The sequence below is a fragment of the Eulemur rufifrons genome, chromosome 7, assembly GCF_041146395.1.
Source record: "Eulemur rufifrons isolate Redbay chromosome 7, OSU_ERuf_1, whole genome shotgun sequence".
NCBI lineage: Eukaryota > Metazoa > Chordata > Mammalia > Primates > Lemuridae > Eulemur > Eulemur rufifrons.
The window spans coordinates 177,533,444-177,548,314 of NC_090989.1; the positions used below are offsets into that span (position 1 = coordinate 177,533,444).

At 42.6% G+C, this 14,871-nt stretch overlaps 1 protein-coding gene across 1 annotated transcript in view; it reads right to left on the minus strand.

The window, feature by feature from the left end:
- The window catches only part of PDZRN3 (PDZ domain containing ring finger 3), a 226,477-nt gene that overhangs the window by 140,708 nt on the left and 70,898 nt on the right, over positions 1 to 14,871 (minus strand). The window lies entirely within an intron of this gene.

Here is a 14,871-nt window from a genome sequence, read left to right on the forward strand (position 1 = left end):
TAGAATGCCACACGTGTTCTTCAGCTGTCCCTGTCCTTAAATCCCCCACGGTGGCAGGTCTCTACACAAGGGGAACAGGCTTTCCACACTCAAGAACCACTGTGTCAGGGACAAGAAAGGAAATGAACCCTGAGGGAAACTGGACCAAGTGGCTCTACTTCTGCTCGACAGTGGGAAAAGCAGAGGTGGGGTTTCACTGCTCTGTTTGCAGAAAACCTCTTCGTATTGCAAGAGTAGTTTTCACTGCATATATTCCAGGCCCACTGGAGAGGCCTATTTTTGGCGCTCGGACTAGTAGCTATGTCTGAGACTTCCAGGTGCTAGTACTCCTTCTCTCCCCATCCTCAACTAGAAAGCTAGGGCAGTCAGCCAGTGCTCACTGGTGCTGCTCTGGGCTCTGAGCACAGCCCTGCCTTTCAGCTTCTCTTGCAGTTTCCTGGGGTCATGTAATCAAGTTCTGGACAACAGAATGTGAGCAGGAGTGCTGTGCCCCACTTCTGACCCTGGCCCACAAACATCTCCCCTGTCGAGACTGTCTTTCCAAGTGGAGAGATTCAGAGGTCCTAGAAAAGGTTGGGCCGCAAGATGGAGAAGCTTATGTTCCTGAATCATTGCAAAGGACAGAGTCCACGCCCCAGCTGAACTATATTTGGCTCTTGACTTGAACAAGTAATAAATATTTATTGTGCTAAGCCTCTGAAGTTTTTGGGTTGTTTGTTACAACAGTTAACCTGCTCTAATACCGTGATAAATTTGCTTTACTCGACCAGGTGGCTTCAACATGTGAGGCTGGACTGTCTAATATTTGGAAATGTGTTGATACTTGGCATCAACAAACCCCAGGCGATGGCCTCAACTTTCCATCTTCTTTGGAATGCTCTGGGATCATGGACAGGACTAGTTAATGAGTGGCCAGCAAGAACCAACTATTATCTTCTTTAAGACATGACAGGTATCACAGTCAATACCGGCACCCTATTCAACGTTCTAACAGGGATTTCTGGACCACGATGACTCTTTAATGCTCTACCACATCTCCAGTGAGCATCGTGGAATCCATGCAGCACATTCACAACTGGGAATACAAACTGCGTTTACTTGCCCTGGGCTGTTACCTGCAGATCTAGGACACCCTGTAAGGCATTCTACTTTCATTCTACACTTCAGACTTCTAGGAGTCTTGAAGCTGTTTTCTAGCAGCCACAAAAGACATTCTCTAATTACTTCTGAATGAAAAGCCAAGACTTTTAATTTTCTTGCACAGAACAGGCACGCACAACACACACTTCGAGTACAATGTGGCTGTTTTGACTTCTGTAAATACCGTGCTTTTTCTCACTGGCAAAAGAAGAGCTTTTTCAAATCAAAATAGTGCTCCTAAAAAAAGTCAACGTAGTTTTCTGAAGGTCAGCAAAATGAGCTTTGCCAGAGCACCAGGCACTCCAATTACACATATTTACCTGATGTACTTTTATAGGACACATAATTCAAAAATTGCAGACTGCCTTTTATGCTGTATACTATGCATTGGAATAATGTATTTATTATGTCCAACTCTTTCTTTTGTGGTTTCTTGACGCTACTCCTCATTCAGAGTCATTTCCTGGTCTTTCCTTATGTCAGGCAATGCAGTTAACCTTCAGCAATATAGAGCACTTAAGAATTTTCCAAGCCTTATTTTGCATCCATTTTTCTCCTGTGTAGAACATTTGATTTTTCATCTGGTTTTAATTTCATACAACGATGTAGGTAGAGGCAAACTCTAAGACCTGGTAATTACACCCTCATGGCAGCCCAACTGATGCACAAGAGATGTTTGCTAATTACAGAAGGCTCACTGTGTTTTTTAAGGTGTCTCTTTTGTTTCTTAATCTAGTTGCTTACAAAAGAGTACATAGACCAAACTGCTTTCTTGTGACAAAGCCTATCCCCCAAGAAATGTTCCTTTTATAAATCAGCCCCCTGGGCTTTGACAACAACACACAGCGCTGTTTCCCCCTTAACCAAGGCACCATCAAATCTGCCCCCATCCCTGAAGGCTGATGATAGACTTGTGTTTCTCCATGGGCCCACACTGGCTTTACCACGTTTACTAAAATACGATGTCAAGTAATTATCCCTGAGACTAGGCAGTTGCCTCACTTCATATCTGAGTCCTTAAATAGGTTTTAATATCACAAGTCACTCTTTTAATAACTTAATTTTGAATCACAAAATATTACTGAAGGAAGACATGTTAGCTTGAAACATTTCCAATCAAGGGAAGTTTGGGATGATTATAGAAGTCACTGGAGACAATCTAGTTAAAAATGAGGTTGTGGTGGGTTAAAAATGGCCACAAATTCTTTGCTGCTCCTCTCATCAAGGGGTGGGATCGATTTCCTCGATGCAAATCTGGGTCTGCATATAACTAACTTTGGCCAAGAGAAGGCAAGAGAAGTGGCAATAGGTGACTGCTGAGTGAAGCCTCAAAGACTTGACAGCTTGTGTTCTCGCTGTCCTGATGCTCTGAGAGGCTGCAGCAAGAAGCCTGTCTGAGCCTCCACGAGACCCGTAGAGTGAGGGCCCCACCAACAGCCAGCACCGACTGCCAGGGGAGCAATACAGTTGTGTCCAAGCTGCCTCATGAGTGAGTCCACGGGAGACCAGCAGAAAAACAGCCCAGAGAACCTACTGGGTTGAATCATGAGAAACAATAAATCATGGGTGTTTTAAGCAACAAAGTTGGGGATGGTGTATTACACAGCAATAGATAACTGAAACCAATGGAGGGAAAAACGGCACAGACATAGCGCTCCTGGTGGGTATAGCTATACAATTCCAAGCATCAGAAGTCACTGGAAATAAGTCCTTTAAAGATTAATTTTAAAAGCAATCAATAAGTGGTTAATTGTGATGACCAAAAATATACTTTTACAGAATGAATGGGAAAATAGATTGAAGTGCTACATGGATGAGGACGTATAGCTCAGGGTGACTCTCCCTGTCACGTGTATGATTCAAAAAGGGCCGTGCCTCCAACAACTTGGACAAAAGTGAGGAGAAATGCTCTGAAACTGCTGGATGGAAAAAAACAGCTCTTAAGAGGTGACAAAGGCACTGCTGTGAAATATGTAAGGGAAATTTTAATAAGATTGTTTCATGAAATGTGACAGTAAAAATGCTATATTTCTCATTTAGCATATTATTTTATATGTGATCTATCTATAATCGTAAATATACAGCTGAAAATTTTTTATGAGTTGTTTTATCTGTAAAAAGTTTACACATGCAGGTTGATCTCCAAAAAAATAAAAGGAAAAAATTCTGAAGACTTATTTTTGAATCTTCTCCTTTAGAAAACAAGGGAATCGCCCTCTATATTTGGACATGTGTGGCACTTTATAAAACGGTAAAGCACAAAGTATAATAAATGATTGTAGACTACAATTTGCAGAAAGTCACTCTCAGGAGGTATAAAAACTTACATTTATGTTCTGGAAATAATTGCAACTAATTAAATTACGTGCTGAGATGCCTGCTTATCCAATTCTTAAAATATACTCTATCATTACAAGTGATAAAGGGAAGGAAATCATCTATTCTAAAGTACGCTAAAACTTCTTGAGAAGCAAAGAGGTTCTGGAAACTTATAGAAACCTTTTAATTCCATTTATGGAGGATAATAAAAACATTTGAGTTGAATGTCAGCAAAATATGTTGCCTAACCCCATGAAAATACTCTAACTGGCTTTTCAATTCTGTAATATGACTCACCTGTGGTATATATATTTTAAAACCTTCCTAAAAGACCTGACTTTAGAAATATTTTTCTTCTAAGTCACACGTGTGCATTGCAGAAAATACACAAAATTTAAGACCGTGAAGAAAATATAATCTCCCCCAATCTCACCATTCAAATATGTCCCCTATAACTAACATTTATCGAGAACTCACAGTAAGTCAGACAGTGGTCTAAATTCTTTACATATATTAATTCATTTCATCCACCTAAGCCTATGAGTTATGTACCATAAATATCCCCTTTTCTGATGGGCAGAGAGGTTAAGTAACTTTTCGTTACGTGGTCCAGCAGCCAGTGAGAGGAAAAGCGAGGCGTTCTGGTTTAAGATTGCAAACTCTGAACCACTACACATGCTGCTGGCACTTGGTGGGCATTCTGTTTCTTCCTTCCAGTCTTTTTTCTACATAATATATGAGATATAGACATGTTAGACTTATGCACTGATTTTTTTGAGGGACCTGGAAACCATTAGTAAAGTCTCACCTTTGCCACAAAGTCTTTCTAAGTATCTCCCAACCCACAGTAATTTTTCCTAATTGGCCAATTTAGCAATTTCAAACATCTAGTATTTTACATCGTGGTGTTTAGCTGCATGTGTTTCATAGGTCACCGAGTGCAGGGACCACATCTTATTTTATTTTCATCTCCCAACTTTCTCACCTAAAACTTTGTAAATGCTAGAAGCATTTGTGTGCTTGACATACTTTCAGCACCACGGTAAACTAAAAGGTAAAATCTGAGTAACTGATTTTCAAAAAACCTTTCGAAATATTTTTAGACCTCAAGCTACTGATAAGATGTCATCAGACACTAAAGTTATGGGCAAAAACAAGTCAAAGATAAGAATAATCTGGTTTTTCTGCAGAGGGAACTTTTAATGGGATCAGTGTTGGGACAGGTCTTCATAGTTCCAAAAATGACCTGAGGAAAAAATTACACAGTAAAATTCCCACTTCGACAGCATTATTAAATAATTATGGGCAGAGAAATGCAAAGCAAAAAAGAGACCAGCAGAAATGTTTTACGAGTCTCTCTGGATGATCAGAAAGCAGCAGGTAACCAGCGCATACGCAGGAACATGCCAATGTGTCTGGTTTACATCGCTGCTAAGAGCAATGGCCTCGAGATCACACTGCCTGGGCTTCAATCCCAGATCCCAGGCCAACCACATTGTCCAAGTGCATCTTCAGCAACTCAGTTTTCTAGGAGATTTATAAGGTGTTTTGTTTTGTGTGTTTTTCTTTTTTTTTTTTTTTTGAGACAGAGTCTCACTCTGTTGCCTGGGCTAGAGTACGGTGGCATCAGCCTAGCTCACAGCAACCTCAAACTCCTGAGCTCAAGCGATCCTCCTGCCTCAGCCTCCCGAGTAGCTGGGACTACAGGCATGTGCCACCATGCCCGGCTAATTTTTCTATATATTTTTTTAGCTGTCCATATAATTTCATTCTATTTTTAGTAGAGACGGGGTCTCACTCTTGCTCAGGCTGGTCTCGAACTCCTGAGCTCAAACAATCCACCCGCCTCGGCCTCCCAGAGTGCTAGGGTTATAGGTGTGAGCCACTGCGCCCGGCCTTTTATAAGTTAAATGTAAACAAATCTTTCATGTGGAGATTATGTGATACACACACATACAAACTTCATACAATTATGTGCAAGGTCATCAAAATTGGTATTCCATGAAGCTCAAACATTCACATCACTTTCAACACTGAAGTTTTCCATTGTAAATGATACTTTGCTGTGTGTACTACAAGTGTCTAGCACCTTTGGATATTCCCAGCTCTATTTTGGGATTCATATTTTACCTGGATAAATGCAAATACACACAGCTCCTATTTGTGGACAGCTTTAAGAAAGTAAAGATGACATCCAGGGAGAAACCCCAAGGGCTCATGCTTTCTCTTTCCAAGCATCATTAGGAGCAGTGTGCCAGGGCCACAGCATCCAGAGCAGAGAGGGGAGTAAACACCTGATTTCAGCAGGCAAAGCAAGTCCAAAGCCCTGCACCTCGGAGGCCAGCACTGGGGCGGGAGCATCAGCCTACAGCTTTCCCCACGACCCACAGCAGAACTGCTTTAAGCACATTTAGCTAGCCTGTCACCTCCCCAGAAGCAAAAAGCCACCACCTGAAAGATGAGGGACTTCCCTCTCGCACAAATGAGGCACAATTAAGCCTTATACTGACAACTAAAAGGGCATCTCATTCAGACTTTAAATTCATTCTTGCGTGCTTACAAAGGACGAATTTATTCTTGTGCGCTTGTAATATTTGGCACTATGTGTATATATTATATATTTTTCCAGACTTAACCGGCATTTCTAACAGATAAAGAATTCAGTATTTCCTTTAGGCCTTTTGCCTTTTCCATAGTCCATTTCCAGGGAAAGCTGTAAACGTCGCTGGCACTGACAGATGCCACAGGCATGTTTTATAAAACTGGATTAACTTAGAAATGAAGTGCACTATAGGGAGTGGGCTCAGCAAAGTCACTTTTGGGGGCCATCACACAGAATATCTGATACTTTTTATGTCTACCATAGACTATTAAAACTGACCAGAGACCAACAAGCACACTGAGTAGAAAGGGCATTCATCTGCCTAACTCAGATTCAGTAGTATTAGCTGTTATTATCAAAATGAATACATGTTCATTATTTAAAAATGCAAAGAATAAAGCATGTATAAGGAGCTAAAGTTTCCTCTGCTTTCCCAACCCCCCACCAGCAGTTAACCATTGGTGTGCTTTTTCCCCATTGGTCTCCTATGCACCATCCACTTCCATGTGTATTATTATTATTTTACACAGAGGGGACCATATTAAACACAGTATTTTTGAACTTGCTCTTTTGCTTACAATGTATTTTGAACTGTTACGTACTTTGGGGTTTTGTTTTCCATATTAAGCCTTTAAAAAGAGTGGATTTTTTCCCCAGTTTTATGGAGGTATAATTGACAAATAGGAATTGTGTATATTTAAGGTATATAAACTGATGTTATGGTATTTGTAGCCATTGTGAAATCACCACAATCCAGCTAATTAACATGTCCATCACTTCACGTGGCTACTGTGTAAATCATAAACACTCAAAGGATATCATCATTGCATGAGCCAAGACATTCAGTTTTACTACGTTTCTACTGACTACCTAGAATCTTCACTATCTGGGTTTTTGGGGTTTTGTGTTTTGCTTTTTTGAAAAGATTGATTTGATGAGATGCCTTGACTTTTAGGAAGAGTGTTAAAAAATGCTATAAAATCAGGTACTTTTTTTTTTTTTTTTTTTTTTTTTTTAGAGGAAAAGAAATGTCTGTTGGAGTTATTGTTAATAATAGCACTTTCCAAGCAGCTGATTGGATGCCAGGCATCATCCCATGGCATGTTTCTTCACAGATTTCAGAGTGTGGGTGAGATTTGGTATGAAAACTGAACCCAACACTGGGCTTCTTCATCAAACTCTCCACAGCTGTGCTCCCCAATACATGCACACGTACACACAAATAACAGCAACACAGCAACAGAAACACTTTGCAAGGGAAGAAAAAGTCTGCTTAGCTGATCCTGTTCATTTTACAGTGTTGCTCACCTACACTGGCATTTCACAGCAATAATAAAACAATGGCCAACCTTCACTGAGCACGTACTAGGTGCCAAGCACCTGCTGTCTCCCGATAGGGCCTGGGGGGTGAGTAAAGCCCCCAACAGGAGTGATCGTGCTGACTATGAGCCAGCTTTATCTCCTGTGCCTTCAAGGCCCCTTTCATTAAAGCCTCCAGAGGTGATAATAATGCCAACTTCTTTCCTGGAAAGGTCATAATCTGAGGATCAGGGGGTTTAAGAAACCCTTCGGGGAGGGAAGAATCATATTGGGAAAAAGTCCTATTAGCTACTGCCGAAAAGGTTATGAAAACCAAGTTTTAATAAAATGTTCTACAACTTTACATAAGGAGAAAAAAAGCAACATGGACAAAAGGCAAACGGTTTAGACAGCTCAGAAATGTCTGAGTGCCTGGGACATACACAGCAATTCTGTGTACATTTATTAAGCATTTACTACATACCAGGTACAAAGAAGAAGAAAATGTACTAGCTTGCATGGCAAGGAACTGCCAATATTTGGTTCTTCTGAGCTACGAGAAGAAAATGTCACATGGCACACCCTAGCAGTTCCAGTCTTTAAGTCACTATCACAAAACATGTCGCCAAAAATCCCTGGATCTTTCAACTTCTTGGCCACAGCAACATTCTGATAAAAATGCTTTTCCTTCAAAGGCTTTTAGTGTATAAATTCTGCTGAGAGCCATGGCTGAGTTTTTTCCATACCACAGTGGAAAGGCTTTTCTGAAGGAAGACAGCTATGGTGGGTGGTGGGAGGGAAGGAAAAATCACTTTTTTTTTTTTTTTTTTCAAATAAAGCCAAAGGCTCAAGTTTAACCACCTGCCTCTGCTACTCTCAGAACCACTAGAATATGAGCTCCATTCACAAGCACAGAAGCTGTGTGAGTGCAGAGACCTGTGTCTCTGACACTATTTCCCCAGTACACAGAATAAGAACCAGCACAGGGAAAGCACTTGATATCTGTTGAATAAATGAGCAAACCAATGAATGAGCACCACTAGGCTAAATTCACCACCACCATGGCATCAAATGATCGGCGCTGAGTGTGCGGCAAATCTCAAACCATCTGAAGGCACATTTTTGATGAACTGGCAGCTGTCTGTCCTCAGATCATTATTTTGATTATTCATTTTGAGACATAACTCTAACCAAATAAACCCAGCACACTTGGGCCACGCTGATTCACCAGTGAGGAAACAACTTCAATACAAGTAGCCATGGTTTTTCCCTGGCATGGGATTGCAGGTGAAGCTTAGATTTTGAGTATGTAATTCAGACTGCTTCCCAACTTGTCCAAAACATTTCATAGTTGCTGTGAACTATTTCAAAAATTCTGCTGAGGGTTCTTCCATTTACATGCATGCACATAAAATGTATATGGGTAACATGTAAATGTAACATTTTCATGTTGAAGCTAAGGAATGACTTTATCAAATTCTACATACTGAAGATGAAGCATGTTTTTGCACATGCATGCCTGGCGGTGACGTGATGTACAAATGAGTGGACAATTTTTTATTATATGCATCCACACGAAGACAAACATACTCTGGGCAAAGCCTGAGTTCAGCAGCTGGAAAATGGGTGAGGACTTCCAGGTCCAGCTCTGCTCCCCACTACATGCCTATGCATTTTGATACACCCAGGTTTTGACCTGTGAAAGGGACAGCACCATCCTGAATCAAGGAAACAAGCCAGGATGTGCACAGATGAGGGCAGAACTCCTTCCACCCCACTCAAGACAATAGCTCAAGCGAGGAATCCTGAACTCTTGAATGGCTTTCCATAATTTATCATCCTAGAATAAGAGGAGAAAAATACCCCACAACCTCTCCCTAACCGAACACTGAAAATAGGTTGACTCATTTCATTTCTGTGGTTTTGCAGAGTACAAGCTCTGGAGTCTTGATGGCAGTAGGCAGTTTTATCCCTTAAAGCTTAAAAGCCTTTCTTGATGAAGAAAAACTGAACACTCAAAAATGTCATTCAATGACAGCAGTGCCAACAGTACCACCCTGAAGCCTGGGTTTAAGTTGTGAGTACCTCTGTCACTGTCCCAATGAAAAGACACAAGTCACTGGTGCAAAGGAAACCCCTTGGTAAGCATCTGTGGCCTGGAAAGTCGCAGAGACAACACAGTGATCTACGAGTAGGTGGAAGTGGGGGATGGCTCTCAGGAGCTCCTCTGCGCTTCTGGTCCAGGCACAGCTATCTGGGTCCATCTGCTCTTTGCCCACAGGCCGGAGGGAAGAGGCTCAGCTGGAAAACAACTGCACGGTGTCAACTGGATGGATGCCTCCGAGAGAAGCTAAGAGTGAGACCCAATTCACCGTCGTGGGGGCCTTAAGTGAGATTAGGGCCTCTTTCCATGGCACCAGAGAACGGGTGAAGACGGTCTTTTCTGTTGCTGCTGGAGCTAAGAGTCTGCTGCAGGCTCAGACCAGAGGTGGGTCAGACTAGAGCCAGAGTCAACCTCCAAGCTTGATTTTATTTATTCTTGGCAAGTCCAAACTTCCTGGTTCTAAGAGGAAAGGGGGCGGGCGGGGAGGGTTAAAAGTCTCATAAAAAGGCTCCAAAGGCTTCTTGGACACCAAAGTGCTCTTACAAAACTACATTTTGATGAGCTACATGTAAATGAATCAGAAACATATGGATTTCATTTCCTTCTTAATACACAGGGGTTTCAGAACCAAGAGGTGGGGGAGTGCTTGCAGAGATGAGTCTGGGCTCTGGAGAAAATGTTAAAGTGGGGGGAGGCTTCAGACATTTGCTCAACCTAAATTAAGACTAAGACAACTCCCCCACCCCCGCTCCCCTTCCTCTCTGGGCGTCTGGTATCCGCCAGCCAACCTTAGATCCTAGAGATAGCGAGGACTACATGCCTAAACCTGACAAGTGCTGGGGTCTGCGGCTTTCTCTGATGATAACTGAGGACCAGGACGTGTTCTGTAACCAGCCCCCAAATATTGGATACTTTGCTGGCTGCTGGGAATTCTGAAGCAGAATATATAAAAATCTTATGTCCCCAAGATTCCACAAAAGGAAATGCAGGCAGTGTTTCCCCAAGAGGTGAATGAATACTCAGTATGCCGAAACAAAGAAGGAATCCTACTTTGGAGAGATCACTTATTTGAAGCTCCTGGTAGCACCGTATCCTGGAGCCCTGACTCTCCCATCAGGGGCTCAACCTCGCCGGCATCCCTGGGCTGTGGGCAGGCATCCGCATTGTGTGCCCGTAATCTCGCTCTCTGCCTTTTCACAGGAATGTTTTATTAAGCTAATGAATTATGAGGGGGCAATAAAGTAGCTAGGAGTGAGTGAGGTTTCTGGAGTGAGCCGCTGAGAGGGGCAATCATTCAACACCTGTTTTGGCTAAAAATTAAATGGACTGTTTTAATGTTACATGTCAGAAAGCCAGCGTGTCCCAGTTAAGAAAAGAGATTTTCCCCCAAGAAGAAGTGAGGGATGGGAGGGACCCCAAAAAGCAGCACAGCAGATGCTGGGAACGAAGACATAAGGAAAAATGGAAAACAGGCAAGTGTTACAGAGGCAGACAGTCACGAGAACTGATGACAGCGAACTTTAAAACAGCCGGAAAAGAAAGAAAACGGTCCAGAAAATGGTACCTGCCCCATGCAAAGCACAAAGCTGGCTGTCAAGGGGAACGTCAAACATCACAAGAGCCATTTTCTTTTGATAGGTCAAATGGCTAGTGGCATATCTCTTCTCGCCTCTGAACGCAACTACAATCACTTTCTGTTGATAATAATGTTAAGCTTAATTATACAGAGGTTGCACTTGAACATTTCCTTCCTTATAGCTAAAGTGATGCCATTATTTTTCATTTAATTGTAGAATAAGGGGTGCTCTGTTCCTGAAGTCCAGGAATTGCTAATATCACAATGGTGAATGCAACGGCAGTGCACGACTTCAATTTTCATGATTACTATTAATTAGAGTTCTGTCAAATGGATAGAATGGGCTCTTTTCTTCTCTATCAGCCAGCAAAGGGCACTTTACCCGAGAGAAGTTGCCTGGCAGGAAGGAAGGGTGAGTCAAGCCGCACCGTCTGCTGGAGGCTGGGGTTCAAAGTCCAATCCCACAAGCCCAAAGCTCAAGTTTTTGGACACAGAACAGCCACTTACACAAGATCAAGTTTCCCTAAAAATCAGGTGAGGACAAGTGGACAGGGATACAGCAAGTGCACTCCTGGTACCTAGCCAGGATAGCATCCTAGAATGGCCAAACATTTCATAATGTGTTTTTCACTTAAAAACTAAAGAAAGTGTTTGGAAAAGGAAATGATACTAGAAGTCCCAAGCATGGGATAAAGAGAAATTTAGGGTGTGCATTTAAATAAGACATAGATGTCTCACCATTGACTGTACATTCGGCAGCTAACCTGTCCTCTTTGGGGGCCAAGTACCATGTTGGAGTCATCTTTGCACTTCAGTGCCGTATTTCATGTTGCCCAAAGCACTGTGTTTGCACTTACCTCGTCCCAAGCTACATGTCTCAGTAAAACTGCACAATTAATGGGTAATTTGCTAGCCTCTGTAACAGTTCTATGGACCTTTGCATTATGTTCTATTTAAAAACACAGCAACAGAGTCTAACTTGCCTCTAATCCAGTTCCTTCCAGATCCTGGGCCCTGGCTGCCTGCTAGTTAGTGAGGATGCTGGTTTATTGGGGCGCGGGGGAGGGAATGGTCCAACTTGCCCATGAACAGGGGAGCATAATATTTTAATATTTATGCCTAACGTAGTTATTTTACTAAAAGCAACACTGGGTACTGAACTGTGTTAGCATCATTATTTTTTCTGGTATAAAATCATATAAAACTACTAGAAAAAGTCCTTTAAGCCAATGGTTCTCAAAGTGGTTCCTAGCAGCAAGACTAGCAGCAGCAGCAGCACCCAGGAACTTGTTACAGATGTAGAATCTTGGGCCCCACCACCCCAGACCTAACGAACCAGAAATTCTGGTGGTCCTTTAGGCCTGTGGTCCCCACCCCCCAGGCTGTGGACTGGTACCAGTTAGTGGCCCATTAGGGACCAGGTCACAGAGCTCTGCTCCTCTCCCACCCCCGTGGAAAAATTGTCTTCCATGAAACTCAGAAGTGGAGGGGACGCACAGCAGGAGGTGAGCAGCAGGCAACCAAGCAAAGCTTTATCCCTATAGCCGCTCCCTATCATTCACATCACTGCCTGAGCTCAGCCCCACCCCGGTCCGTGGAGAAATTGTCCTCCATGAAACTGGTCCCTGGTGCCAAAAAGGTTGGAGACTGCTGCTTTAGGCCATTCTGCTGCTTTAGGCCATGCTCAAATCTGAGAATCACTGTTCTAGAGCACTGGTTCTCAATCTTGGCTGCACGTTATAAACAACTGTAGTGTTTTTAAAACAATTAATACCTGGTCCCACCCTAGGCCAATTAAACCAGAAATAGTTGTAGGTGGGGGCCAGGTGTGAGTCTTTGATTTTATTGCAAAGTCAAAATTGAAAACCACTGCTGTCAGTAAGCAGGCCTGCCCTACAGAGCTTCAAGTCAAATTTCAGGGCAGCAGACATTCCCGGTGACTGCAAACAACGACCCCAAAGCAACTTTATTATTGTAGATTTAAGTGCTGCTTCCTAAAAACGAAGGCTTCCCTGTGACTGCAGCTTCTGCCCAAAGATGACCTGGTCTGCTATCAGGTTTGTGAATTATAAGGAAATAGTAGAAGTGCCATGAATGCCAAGACAGGTTGACTTAAAAAAAAAAAAAAAAAAAAAAAAAAAACTGGCAACGCTCAGGGCAAGGAGAGGATGAATTTAAAAAAAAAAAAAAAAAAAAGTCAACTTCCAGGCCTGCCTCAGGAATCAGCAGGTTTACTGGGATGATGGTCATGGACAGCAACACTCTGAAGTGTTTCCGCCCTGCAGAAACAGAGTGTTGTAGAATGTTCTTTTTAATGTTTATAATGAGAGTATCAGAAAGAAAAGTAGTTCAAACTGAACAGCACAGGAAAGAGCTCTGGAGGCTTTCAAGGAACAACTCATTTTTAAAGTGATAAGAACTATAACGTCATTTGCTTAAATTGGAGTGAAATAAGATCACTTGAAAGAAGTAAACATCCCCCTACGTGCAAGTTCCACCTGGCTACTGCTTCGTGAGAGCTTGGTTCTGGCCAGCAGAATCTTGGGCAACTGGAGCAGACAGGCTACAAAGGCCACCTTCCCACAGGCCATCCATGGTGCAATGCACCCTTTTCCAGAAGTCTGAAACACAACCCACAAGGAACACCAGTCATAAACAAGGAATGTATGGCTGGGCGCAGTGGCTCACGCCAGTAATCTAGCACTCTGGGAGGCCGAGGTGGGAGGATCGCTTGAGCTCAGGAGTTCAAGATCAGCTTGAGCAAGAGCGAGACCCCATCTCTACTAAAAATAGATAGAAATTAGCTGGACAACTAAAAAAATATATACCTAAAAAAATTAGCCACACATGGTGGCGCATGCCTGTAGTCCCAGCTACTCGGAGGCTGAGGCAGGAGGATCTCTTGAGGTCAGGAGTTTGTGGTTGCTGCGAGCTAGGCTGACGCCACTGTACTCACCCCGGCAAAAACAGAGCGAGAGTGAGACTCTGTCTCAAAAAAAAAAAAAAAAAAAATGAGGAATGTAGTGCTCTGTTTAGGCTTTTCTTTCTCATCTGTAAACCGGGATGTCTACCTCACTTCAAATTCAATCATGCTTGGGAAGCGCTATTTTAAACAGTCAAGTTTTTATCTTCAGTTCTTTAAAAGTAGGTTCAAGTGTGCATTTTGGCATAACAGCTCCTTTCCTTCTTAATATCACTCTTTACCAACGCCCTCAATTCTATATCGAAATTTCTACTCCATTAAAATATTCTTTGTCTCTAGACTACAGATTATAAACTCATTTTATATGCTCTTCAGTCAAGGTTCTACTTTGCTCACCACTGGCCTAACTGTATTGCATTTTAAAGGCCTTCAGGGCAAGGGCTGTGCTCGTTTGGAAATAAAAAGTCCAGGCCAGGGGTGGTGGCTCACACCTGTAATCCCAGCACTTTGGAAAGCTGCGGCAGGAGGATCACTTGAGGCCAGGAGTTCAAGATCAGCCTAGCCTGATCAACATAGTGAAACCCACGCCCATCTCTACAAAATATAAAATTTAAAAAAAATAGCCAGGCATGATGGTACACACTTGTAGTTCCTGCTATTCTGGAGGCTGAGTCAGGAAGATCGCTTGAGCCCAAGAGTTTAAGGCTGCAGTGAGCTATGATCTCACCACAACACTCCAGCCTGGGCAACAGAGCAAGACCCTGTTTCTAAAGAAAAAAAGAAAGTCCAAATAATATCTGCTCTATGAGGCCTCAAGGCACTCACCAATTGATAATTTCTTCATCTCTTTAGCATGATCTCCAATTCCATGCTGTTGCTACCAAAGTTCTCCACTGTGCATCTTACTC